This window comes from Eulemur rufifrons, chromosome 18 (genome assembly GCF_041146395.1).
Source record: "Eulemur rufifrons isolate Redbay chromosome 18, OSU_ERuf_1, whole genome shotgun sequence".
Taxonomy (NCBI): domain Eukaryota; kingdom Metazoa; phylum Chordata; class Mammalia; order Primates; family Lemuridae; genus Eulemur; species Eulemur rufifrons.
Window position 1 is genome coordinate 26578884 of NC_091000.1, and position 13015 is coordinate 26591898.

Here is a 13015-nt window from a genome sequence, read left to right on the forward strand (position 1 = left end):
ATATGATATTTTTACTGTGATAACATATACATATCCTCTATTTTAACCATTTTTAAGTATACAAGTCAGTAGCATTAAGTACATTCACATTGTTCTGCAACTATCACCATTATTCATCTCTAAAAATTTTTATCATCCCAAGATATTATGCTTTTTTAAAAATACTTTGATAGTATTTTCAATTTTAAGTATGGAAGAAATCAACATTGTTTTGGTTAAGGCTCTGATTTCTTAGCTGATTTTAGTATACATTCTTTCTCCAAATAACAATCTATTTTTATGTATGAATTACTTCTGAGATTGTGTTATAAAATGACTCAATATGAACACTTTTATCATTTAAAAATTGTTAACTTACGCTCCATTTAAAATAATCTAATGTGAAAAATTAATATTTTTCTTATAATATTCTTAAGTCAGAAAGATGACTATGGTCATTAAGGAAATTAATCTTTTGATTAAAAGACAAAGGCAAGAGTATAATTTGAAAAGCCTAAGAGATTAACATAAATCTTCAGGAAATATTATTGATGAAGGTTTATCTTTTTCTCTATTTTTTAAAGTTTTGTATTGTTTTAACACCCAATTCAACTAACTTATGGAATGATTCCCTACTTAAAACAAAAAATATTTTTTCATTAATGAAAATAATTATAGAAAATGTAAGATATAGATAAAAGTGGAGTGAAAAGAAAAAACACAAAAGCCTATCCACATCATCTAAAAGTGTATTTACTTTTAGGTGAAATTGTTACAATTTAAAAATATTACATTCTGTATGAAGACTGCATCTTAACTTTTCCATTAACTTCTTGTTATAAACCAAAAACTAAAATTCACATTCACACATTTATGTTAAATTATTTTGAAGCGCACTATGGAATCAACCACGTGAATTGTTTTTTATCATTCATTTAACAAATATTTATTGAGCATATAATGTGTCTTTGCACTCTGATTATTACAGAAAGCATTTTTACTCTCTTTATTGTTTACATAGAACCCAAAATATGGATATAAAAAGAACAAGTCAAGCATTAGCTCACAGTTTGTGATAATAAATTAAAAGGAACTCTGAGAAATGTATGGCAACACATTTATTTCTAAGTGTGATTTAGCATGCTTTCACAGGGTCGCATACAGACACTTGCCATAGTTAATGTTGTTCAGGAATTAGATTTAAAAATTTGCTTTTCTAGAGCCTGTTCCAGAGAGTTGCTTTTAAGATAAAATGTAGCATATGGGAACAACTGTAATGTCTCAGCATTCACTTTTACAGGCAGGCTTTCTGCAGTCAGTTTAGCTTTCTAACTTTATTTTTATATAAAGGCAAATTGATCAGGGCTGTAGGAAACAGAGTTCCTAACTCTACAAATAACCTCTGTAAATAATGCATCTAGGTAAACTCAACTACAAGTTGTGTGTGTGTGTGTGTTTAGAAGAGACATATATTGATTTTTCCTCTATATTTGAACACCCAGATAGTAATATTCATATATTTAAAATATTACTGTTAATGAGGATGAGTTAAAAAAAATCTAATTCATAGCATCCATTCAACTGAGGTTCTGCAACACATCTTTTAGCAACATTAATAGCTAATTTGAAACTAAAAATGCCATATATTGTTACCAGATCAATTATGTCATGAAGGAAAGAATGATCAAGACGAGTGTAGAAACCTATCTATACATGTTTGGCTTTGTTATGGGAAAATAAAAATCTTTTAATAAAAGCAGCATTTCTCTGAGGGGTATTAAAATGTCTTAGGTAGATCACATTCAAGGAAAACTGAACCCTCGGTGCCGTATGCCTGCCTCACTGCCCATTATTGTTGACTTACTGAACCAAGGACAATTTAGATGCTGTGCCATGGGTAAAATAAATGTCCCAAGGTCTAGTTTTTAAATTGGGTCCAATAATAGCCACACGTAGCAGTTTAATCAAAAACATTTAGCAGATTCAGCTACTAGTCTGTGAAATTGAATGTTAGCTGTTGCTTGCCATCCATTTTACCCAGGGCAAAAAAAAAAAAAAAAGAGGAAAAAAAAAAAAGTAATATGTCTTGTGTACTAAAAGGTGGAATCATCAGATCTTCCATTGTGTTAGTTTCTTGGGGCCACTATAACAAATTACCACAAACGTGGTGTCTTAAACCAATAGAAATTTCTTCTCTTACAGTTTTCAAGATGAGAGTGAAGAATCAAGGTGTCAGCAAGGTTGTGCTACCGCCAAAGGTTCTAGGGGAGACCACTTCCCTGCCTTTTGCAGGTTCTAGTGGCTTTAGGCTTTCTTTAGCTTGTAGCTGCATATATACAATCTGTCTTCACATGAACGTCTCCTGTCTGTGTCTTCCCCTCTGCTGGCTCCTATAAAGACACTTGTCATTGGATTTAGGTATATATTTCTTCATAGTATCTGTGTATATATACTATAAAAAAATATATCCCTAATTTTTCATGCTATTTTTATTTTATAACTCTAGATAATATCCTTTAATATATTTTATTGTGTGGAGTCACCTTATAGGTAAGAGTGTCTTATTATGGAGTTTTATTAGTTTTTCATAAATTGTACTGGTTTAAGTTGGTCTAAGAGATGTACCTCTTATCCTAAATTCTGTCTAAAGCCAATAATACTAGAGCAAGTTTCCAATATTTTTTTTTCTTTTTTTGTCTTTTCTAAAGATTAATAGTCTAGTTTCTGAAATAACCATTTAGGAAATGTTAATTTTATGCTAATTCAAAATATTCTCCAAAAATCTGCCCTGAAATAACCTCTTGCCATTTTTACACATTACCTGGAAAAAATAAAATTGCTAAGATTCCCATGGTGGACCTTGCAAATGAAAAGAAAATGCATTAAGCCTATGTTACTAAATCGTCTACAGGAAAGTTTGTTTTTTCTGCTAGAGCTACTTTGGCATACACTTGACTATTCCTTTTAACTACAGAAAGTTAAAAATAACCCTCAATGCACAGAGTCAACATTTTTGCCTTGGTATTTATGCTAGAAGAAAAGAAAATAAACTCATTTAGAAAATAAAGAAATGTTCAGGTAGGTAATGTGGAGCCTACAGTGTGAGTGGTGAGGAAGAGCCATTTAGGAGTGCAAGACTGAGAGAACTGATGGCCTGGAGCTGGTTTAGAGCATGAAATTGAGACTTGTGGTCTTTGAAAATTCAATAAAAAAAAGATAAATGGACAGTGATCTTTTCACAATATCAAGACAAAATATCACCCTATGGGAAAATGTTGCATTTTTAGGATATCTTAGAATTAAAATATGGAGGTAAGAGGACAAAGGTTTTCACAATGATTAGTAACTACCTTCTTCTCTACTGTAGACAGTTTGTATTCTTGAGACATTTATTATCCCATTCTAAAGGCTAAATTCATTAACCTCTACCCATTTTCTTTAAGCAAAAAATAGGTAGGAATATGCATAATGTTTTATCATTTCCTTCAAAATATTGCTGCTTATACAATGCGTAGTGTACTCAAAAAGCAATTAACCTTGGCAAGCAGTGTTCCTTAAGTCAGTGCTTTTCAAATTGTTCTAGCCCATGTCTTATTTTGAAAAACAGACAACAAAAATAAAAATAGTAAGACTTACTCCTCTGTAATCTGCCTGGAAATTTCTAATTATAATAAATATTTTGACTACAAACGAAAGGAAATAAATGGGAAAAATGTGTCTTTTATAACTATGCATGCCCTTTCTGTTAAATCCAAAATCTGTTCTATTTTCCCCTACTCTTCTTACCTGTCCTAACCTGCTATCCAAGGATGAGACTCATTGTGAGAATGCTCTTGCCTGAGTTTCTCATTTTAGGTATACAAATCTAAACTACAACTATAGTTTGTGTTTTCCTCAGTTTAGACATCTATATATAATAATACCAAGAGTGGATTCTGTGGAGTGGATAGAAAGTCAAAGAGCAGTTGAGGCAAATCTTTAAGGCACACCGACATTCCATTAGGGAGTAGAACAAGGGAAGTGGGGAAAAGATACGTATGGAAAAGATGTACCTGGGAAATCCACAAAGACCTTAGAATGTTGTAGTTAAAGGGTAGTGGTGGTTTTAACATATATCCACAACTTCCTTTCGACTTCTTTCTTCAAGAGGTAGAGCCTAATCCTCCTCTTCTTGAGTGTGACTAGACTTAGTGATTTCATTCTAATGAATGGAATAAACTCGACTTGGTTAGGTGCCACTTGGGAGATGAGGTCCTAAGAGGTACTGTAGTTTCCTCACCACTCACTCTCTCTCAGATCACTCATTCTGAGGGCAGCCAACTGTTTTGTTATAAGAAGAGGTCCACTTAGTAAGGAACTGTGACCACAGAACAATTTACTCAAGCATACTAAGAAAAATGCAACATAATAAGAATGGCAGTTCTCCCTCAAATTAATCTATAAACTTAATGTGATACCAGTAAAAATAACAACAGCATATTTTTAGAAACTCTACAAGCTGATTCCAAAAATAAAACTGCAAAAAATACCCAGAAATGTCCTAAAAATAGAGATAGAAGAAGCAAGAAAGGAAGAGAGAGAACTGTTTTTTTAGTCCTATCATTGTAAACTTAGAATAATTAAAACAGCATGATACTGAATAGGCAGGCAATTTATCAACTACCATTAAGCACTATTAGCATTGATTTTTTGCAATATTATTATTAGTTCTCTTAAAAATTTGAAACCAACCAATAGCTCAGCATTATAATTAATTTTTATAAATTTTTAGTCAAAAAATTTTTAAATAAAAAGTACAGTTCAGAACTGTATAGAAAGAATATATTCTCCAAATTGAAGGAACAGTTTATCAACAGTACCTTTAACCCTAAACTAGAACCAAATAAAATGATTAAAGGGTGAAGAGTCAAGGAGGTGTGATTAAAACCAATCTTCTTGTAAAGGAAGGGGGTGATAGTCAGTGTATGTATGATATCCTGAAGAGTGATTAACTTTTGAAGGCATGTTGGCAGAAAAAGGAAAATTGAAAAACCCTCAGAATAAAAATTGTCACTTCTTTTGGAAAAATTGCCTATCCTCAAATAAAATGAATTATTCTGACTCACATTCTAAGCCAGGATCAGAACTATAAACAATTAGTGAGTGAGTGGTTTTAAATTTAGCTGCTTTCATTGAAATTCATAGGGTTAAATATCAATGAAAGTTTTTCATTGCTAATTAAGCATCCCTTCACTTTAAAAGAAATTATGGAGTTGAGAGATTCTGTGGAAGGCTAGATATTTCCCAAGTCATCCATAGTATGTACTCCTTCATCTGGGAAACCACTTTCTTATATGTCATGTTTTTGCTTTTGTCAGATTGGATGCATTAAAACTAAAATGATGATTATAGAGAACATTTTGCTCTTTTTACACATTGTGTTGCTTTTTTAAAAATTTGTTTTTATTTGTTTTCATAAAACACCTCATCCTGTGAGTCATAAACTTTCATCAATGAGTCACTCAATTGGTGAGCAAAGTTTCTGCAAACACTTTTGAGTGGCATCTCTGTTCATTCCATGTGTATTCCCTAACACTCTGTAGGGTGGATTGGATACCTAATGCGTGGTGAAAGCTCTAAACCGACAGGCTGGGAGGTCTGCACATTCTGACATTCTGACATTCTGACAGCTTCTCTGATTGTTTCACTACTATAATTTTGGAGCAACAATCTTATTACTGTTCACAATCTTCATGTGATAGTTCTGGGCAAGTCTCAGGTTTCTCTTCTATTGTGGCTGACATGAAATACTCCAAAAGTACTTTTAGAATTCTGTCTGTTGCATTCATTATCTCTCTCTCTCTCTCTCTCTCTATATATATATACACACACATACATATGCACACACATATATAATACACTTTATACATGTATATTTGGGAGAATTGTTTTGCATACCTACTTTTGCACAATATCTACTACCCTGGTAATGGATGTAGATTTCTCCCCTGTACAACAGGAATCAATTTGGGTTTCTGTCAAAACAAAATTATAAGATTTTTTTCCCCTAAATATCAGAAGGCTTCTTAAATGAAGTGTGTTCTTCAATATTTGTGATAGTTTCTTCAGCCCTTCTCCCCTTGACACAACTCATGGTGCAGAGGTCACATTGATTAGCTGTAAGTAGACACCCTGTTCCCTAAGAACCCTAAATTGATAAGAGAAAGACAGGAGGCTAAGTCACAGACCCGAGTTGCTGCCAATGAAACACCACAGAGAACATTCCATCCCACTGTGGACTTTCCCTGAAGTAACTTACGTTGAATTAGAATCAAATAGATTTGATTCAGGAGAGTTCTACATATTCTTTTCAATTTTTGCTAATTCATCATATTTTCTAAGTTGTGGATTTTTTTCAATTTTATTGAGGTGTAATTTACATACAATAAAATGCACAGATGTTAAATACACATTTTGTTGAGTTTAGACAAATGTGATGTATTAATAATACCCCTAATCAAGACAGAGAACACTTTCTTTACCTTAAAAAATTTCCTCCCTCTGGTTTGCAGGCAACATCCACCCTCCCAACTCCCACCCCCACAACCAGTGAAGCACTTTTCCTGTATCTGTCAGAATTTTGGAGCAAGTGGTCATATTTATTTTAAAAAGATGTTGATTCTGACAGTACTATATCTACCAACCCTTACCTATTGCATTCTGCTCCCTGCCTTCCTCCTTCCTCCTCTAGCCATTAAATATCACTGTGAAGACTCTGCAGAGGATTTAAATGACACTTTTTCCTTATCTGTTTACTTATTCACAGATTGAGTACCTTTGACAGGTCAAAACTGTAGTGGTATCTATAGACGCAAAAAGAGAAAATCAAAATACACTCTCCCTTCGATCCAAGTATTGCGATTCTAGTGTGGAGCTTAGAGAATAAATTGGAAAATTACTGTAGAAATTATGTAAATGAATTATAGTGACATTTTGAAGATGTTAGAACTACTAAAGATTGTGTTGTAGAAACAGCACAACTCACGAAAATACAACGGCCAACATTTTATAGCCTTTTTACTTATGTGGCCATGTGACTCTTTCGAAAGGATGAACTATCAGTGAGAGGGACATATGGCACTTCTGAGCCTGGTCCCTAATGACCCCCTAAGTGTCCTTCTCCATGATCATTTCCTGGTCAAAAATTAGATCCCTTCCAAATTATATGTTAATGACAGCAGAGTTCTCGTGGGACTGATCCTCAAATAACGTCATGAAGGAGGGTTGCTCTCTCAGAAATGCACCTTCACTTAAGACTGGCTGTTATGTGAGAAGAAAGAAACTTCCGTAGTTGAACATGTATTCACTTTGAGTCTATTTTTTGTAACTGTTAGCTTTCCCCAACTAATACCAATATTGACCATAATTTCTCCTTTTTACATAAATCATTTTTCTTCTAACCCGTTTGATAAAATCCCGGATGTGGAAGAATTTTATTTAATTCTTTATGTCTGTACGTGAGCTTATGTACCCTTTTGTAGAAAAAGGATACAAGAAAACAAATTGTTCTTGTTATAAATTCTCCTATAACTTAAAGATTTCCTTTTTCTGTTTCACTTGACCCGTACAACAACCTTGTGAGGTGAATAGTGTTATTACTGTTGTCATTTAAAAATTTTTTATTTTTATAAATTTATACAGTACAAAAGTAATTCTGTTGCATGGACATATTGCATAGTGGCAAAGTCAGACTTTTAGTGTATCCACCACTCAAGTAACGTACACCGTCCTATGACACCCACACTTTTGAGTCTCCATTGTCTATGTCATTCCATACTCTATGTCCATATGTATACATTATTTAGCTCCCACTTGCAAATACAAGGTATTTGTCTTTATGTGTCTGAGTTGTTTCAAATAAGATAATGGTGTTCAGTTCCAACCATGTTGCTGCAAAAGACATGATTTCATTCTTTTTTATGCATGAATGTACATTTTATCCATTGTGTACATTTACCACATTTTGTTTTTACTCTCATCCATTGATGGACATTTTGATCCCATATCTTTGCTATTGTGAACAATACTGTGGTAAACATATGAGTGTGGGTGTCATTTTGATATAATAATTCTTTCTCCTTTGGGTAGATACCCAGTAATGGGATTGCTAGATCAAATGGTAGTTCTATTTTTAGTTCTTTGAGAAACTGCCATATTGTTTTCCATACAGATTGTACTAATTTACATTCCCAATGACAATGTATAAGAATTTCATTTTCTTCACATCCTTGCTAACATCAGTGTTTTTTTTTTTTTTCATCCTTTTAATAATAGGCATTCTGACTGAAGTAAGACAGTATCTCATTGTGGTTTTAATTTGCATTTCTCTGATGATTAGTAATGTTGAACATTTTTTCATGTGCTTATTGGTCATTAGTATGTTTCCTTTTGAAAAATGTCTGTTCATGCCCTTTGCTGACTTTTTAATGGAATTATTTGTTTGTTGTTATTTTTGTTGTTCTTGATTTCTTTGAGTTCCTTGTAAATTATGGATATTAGTCCTCTGCCAGTTGCATAGTTTGCAAGTATTTTCTCCCATTCTGGAAATTATCTGCTCACTCCACTGATTATTTCTTTTGCTGTGCAGAAGCTTTTTAGTTTAATTAAGTTCCCATTTGTCTCTTTTGGTTTTTGTTTCCTGTGTTTTGAGTCTTAGTCATAAATTCTTTGTCTAGACCAAGGTCCAGAAGAGTTTTCTCTAGGTTTTCTTCAAGCATTTTTATATATTTAGGTCTTACATGTAAGTATTTAATTCATCTTGGATTGATTTTTGTATAATATATGGTAAAAGATAGGTATCCAGTTTCATTTTTCAACATAAAACAATCAGATTTCCCAGCACCATTTATTGAAAAGGATGTTTTTTCTCCAGTGTGTATTTTTGCTGATGTTGTCAAATATCAATTGGCTGTAGATATGTAGTTTTATTTTTGAATTCTTTATTCTGTTCCATTCATCTATGTGTTTATTTTATACCAGTACCATGCTGTTTTGGTTACTATAGTCGTGTAGTATAATTTGAAGTCAGGTAATGGGATTCCTCTAGCTTTGTTCTTTTTGCTTAGGGTTGCTTTGGCTATTCAGGCTCTTTTTTGGCTCTATCTAAATTTTAGGATTGTTTTCTCCAATTCTGTGAAAAACGACATTGGTATTTTTGTAGGGATTACACTGAATCTGTAGATTGCTTTGGGCAGTATGGTCATTTTAACAATATTGATTATTCTAATCTATGAGCAAGGGATATTTTTTCCATTTGTTTGTGTCATCTATTTAATACAACTTCTTTCATTGGTGTTTTATAGTTTTCCTTGTAAAGATGTTTCACTCACTCTGTTAAACACATTCCCAAGTATTTTCTGTAGCTATTGTAAATGGGATTGCCTTCTTGACTTGGTTCTTAGCTTGGTCATTATTAGTGTATAAAAATGCTACTAATTTTGTTCATTGATCATGTTGATTTTGCATCCTTAAACTTTAATGAATTTATTTATTAAATCTAATACGTTTTGGTAGAGTTTTTAAGGTTTTCTAGATATAAGATCATATCAGCAGGGAATGGATAATTTTGACTTCCTATTTTCCAATTTGGATGCCTTCTATTCCTTTCTCTTGTGTGATTGCTTTGGCTAGGACTTCTAGTATTATGTTGAATAGGAGTGGTGAATATGGGCATCCTTGACTTGTTCTAGTTCTTAGGAGGAATCCATTCAACTTTTCCTTGTTCAGTATGATGTTGACTCTGGATTTGTCATATATGGTTTTAAGTTATGTTCCTTCTATGCCTAATTTTTGAGGGTTTTTTTTAACATAAAGGATGCTGAATTTTATGCAATACTTTTTCAGTGTCTATTGAGGTGCTCATACGTTTTTTTTTTAATTCTGTTTACATGATATATCACATTTATTGATTTGTTTATGTTGAATCATCCTTGTATCCCTGGTATAAAATATATTGATCATAGTGTATTAGCTTTTTGGTGTGGTATTGGATTCAGTTTGCTAGTATTTTGTTCAGGATTTTTGCATCTATGTTCATCAGGTATATTGGTCTGTAGTTTTCTTTTTTGTTGTTGTGTCCTTGTCTGGTTTTGGTATCAAGGTGATACTGGCCTTGTAGAATGAATTGGAAAGAAATTCCTCCTTGATTTTTTTGCAATAGTTTCCAGAGGATTGCTATTATTTCTTCTTTGTACCTTTGGTAGGATTTAACTATGAATATTTTTGGTCCTGGGGATTTTTTTTTGTGGGGGAGATTTTTTTTTTATTACTGATTAGATCTCACTACATCTCTCTACTCATTCCTGGTCTGTTCATTACAATACAAATGTGGAGACCAAATTTTGTACTTGTAATGTGCCTTATTCAGTCACACTGCCAAAAAGGAGTGGAACTGAAACATCAACTTTGAGATTTCAACTGTATCACCAGATCTAGAAAAAAAATGTTCAAGGAAAAGGGCAAAATATTCCAAAGTATCTGAATGGTCTTTAGAAAAGTGAATAAGAAATAGACATACACACTTCTGTCAGGTCTTAGTTTTTCTTGATTTCCAATTCCTGCTGCTGGCAGAAAACATTGAATGCTTCCAGTTAATGTTATCTTAGTTCTTCCAGGTTTTACTTAAGCATGTTTGGATAATAATTCAGTTTTTAATAATAATGATGATGATGCCATATTTTGTAGTCTTTCTCTCCAGGTAGCATATGGGTTTAAGAAAAAGCATACACTCATTCACATATTCAATAAATAGTTACTGAGCATCTGTAATGGTCTGGGGATTGTTTTGGGCACTGGGGATATACTGATAAACAGAAGAGGGTCTCTTGTCATGTCTATGTCTTCCTGCTGCTTGCTACACCTGATGAAAAGTGTCCATCTGCACTGGTATGATGTGCAGCCTGAACTGGCTGACAGTCATGGACTGATGCTGCAGGCTTTACACTTCATTTCTTTTTTTATCTATTTTGTTTTGTTTTGTTTTTTTCCTATTAGTGTATCACAAACACCCAGAATAGTGCCTGAAACATAGAAAGTCTCAATAAATATTTGTGGAACAAAGGGATGATTACATGCTGCCCCTCTACTCCGATGCCACCCAAAGGGAAAGTGAGGACAAAAGAAAGGAGAAAGAAGCAATGAAGAACTGAGCCAGTGTGGCTGCTGGAACTCTGTAGCTCTCTCCCTTAGGGACGCTTGGCTCATCGACAGGTGGCCCTCTTGTGTATTCACCACCCAAAACTCTGGGCAATTACCAAAACTTTGTAAAGGAAGCTCACAAAATCTACACTGACAGCCTCTAGGCATGAGTTTGCAGGGGAGATTCAAATCACAAGGCAGAGACTGGCAAAATATTTTTCTGGTTAGCATTCATAAAACATTATTAGTTGCATATTTTGGATTTATTACACTGCATGTAACAAGATTTACTGGAAGTTTTGTAGATAATTTAGAATCTAAAATACTGTCTAACACAAAAGCGTACTTCCAAAGGAAAGGTCTGTGTTTTTTCTGTCTAGAATATTTTGTGGTTAGCTATTTTAAGTTGCTGAATGTACCTTTTAATAAAACAGGAATGCACCTGGGGCTTTTAGAAAGCCTTCCTTCATTTAGATAAAAGCACTCTGAAATATAATAGGTTTTATACTACCAACCCTTCCCCCATTCAGGCAAGAAAGAAAGTCTGAATCTCCCATGGGCCATTCATCCATCCAAAGACACTGAGGAGGCAAGATGCTTCCCAAAGGTACACACAACTTGGAACCACTTCCTTCCCTGTCTATACACCTGTGCCACAAGGATCAAGAAACAAGGAATATTGTCCCCAAAGTTTGTTCTGTAGTTTTTTTCTAAAGAGCATTGGCAATGGGAATAAGACACTAACATCTTATACTTTATCCTTCTCAATTTATTCCCCCTTCCAGCTTTATGTTCCCAACAATTAGCTAAGCTATCTTTCTTTTCTGTGGCAAGGGACCTTTCTCACTTACTACTCTATTTTGTTCTGGCACTTCTCTGTGGCTTATGGTAAAATTCCAAGCTCACTTTTCCCAGCCTAATGCTTACTACATAAAGAAAAGTGGAGAAGTGTTTTATATTAAAAAAATGATTTCCTCTCTCAATAGGCCAAGTTTTCTACACTACTGTCTTTCTAGGCACTCAAAAACATTTAATTTAAAACTTAGAACAAATGAAATGACCCTTTGTTCTTGGTGTGAATTTACTCTTCCATTAAACTAATGAATCGAGGAGCAAGGTTTCTTGAGAATAAAAGATATTAGCTTTATAGATCAAAAATATGATTTCTATTACATCAATAACAAAGAAAAGGCAAGAAAATTGTATAAAATCTAGGTGGTTATATAAGGAACTATATACATGTGAAAATTTGGAGAGGAGTACTATAAAATGCAGACAGGAGATGAATTATCAAGGAGGAATACTATTAAATAAATAAATTGAAGAGATAAAATCCAAGAAAGCAAACAAGAATTAGGAGCATCTTGCAGAAGTCATAAAAGGAAATAGAAAAACATTATTTTAAAGTGCCAGAGTAGGATGTGTTATTGCAATTTTAAAAGTCAGAAAGTATGTAAATTTTGGTAGCAATTTTTGTTATGCTGCTTCCCATAAAATTTGTTTAACAGCTCCACAAGTAGTATAAGCTAGCACATAATAAAAATATAATAAATTAATAAGTTATATACACTACCATTTGTACATTTATTACATAGTGCCTACCTATTCAATTATTTTTTGCTTTAGATTATCTTAAGGGTCCCTATTATTTCTGGTATTAAGAGTTTATGTACTTGACCATGACTCTAGTTACACAGAAGAATGAAACTGCAATTTAAGCAATAAAGTTTTTTCAATTGACACATAGTATTCTAGATATCATTCAGTTATCTCAAAAAAGTGACTGTGTTTATCCTAGGAACTTAACTGAACCAGGTGATTATTCAGAGGTCCAAATAGAGCCTCTGATAAAAAGTTTTAT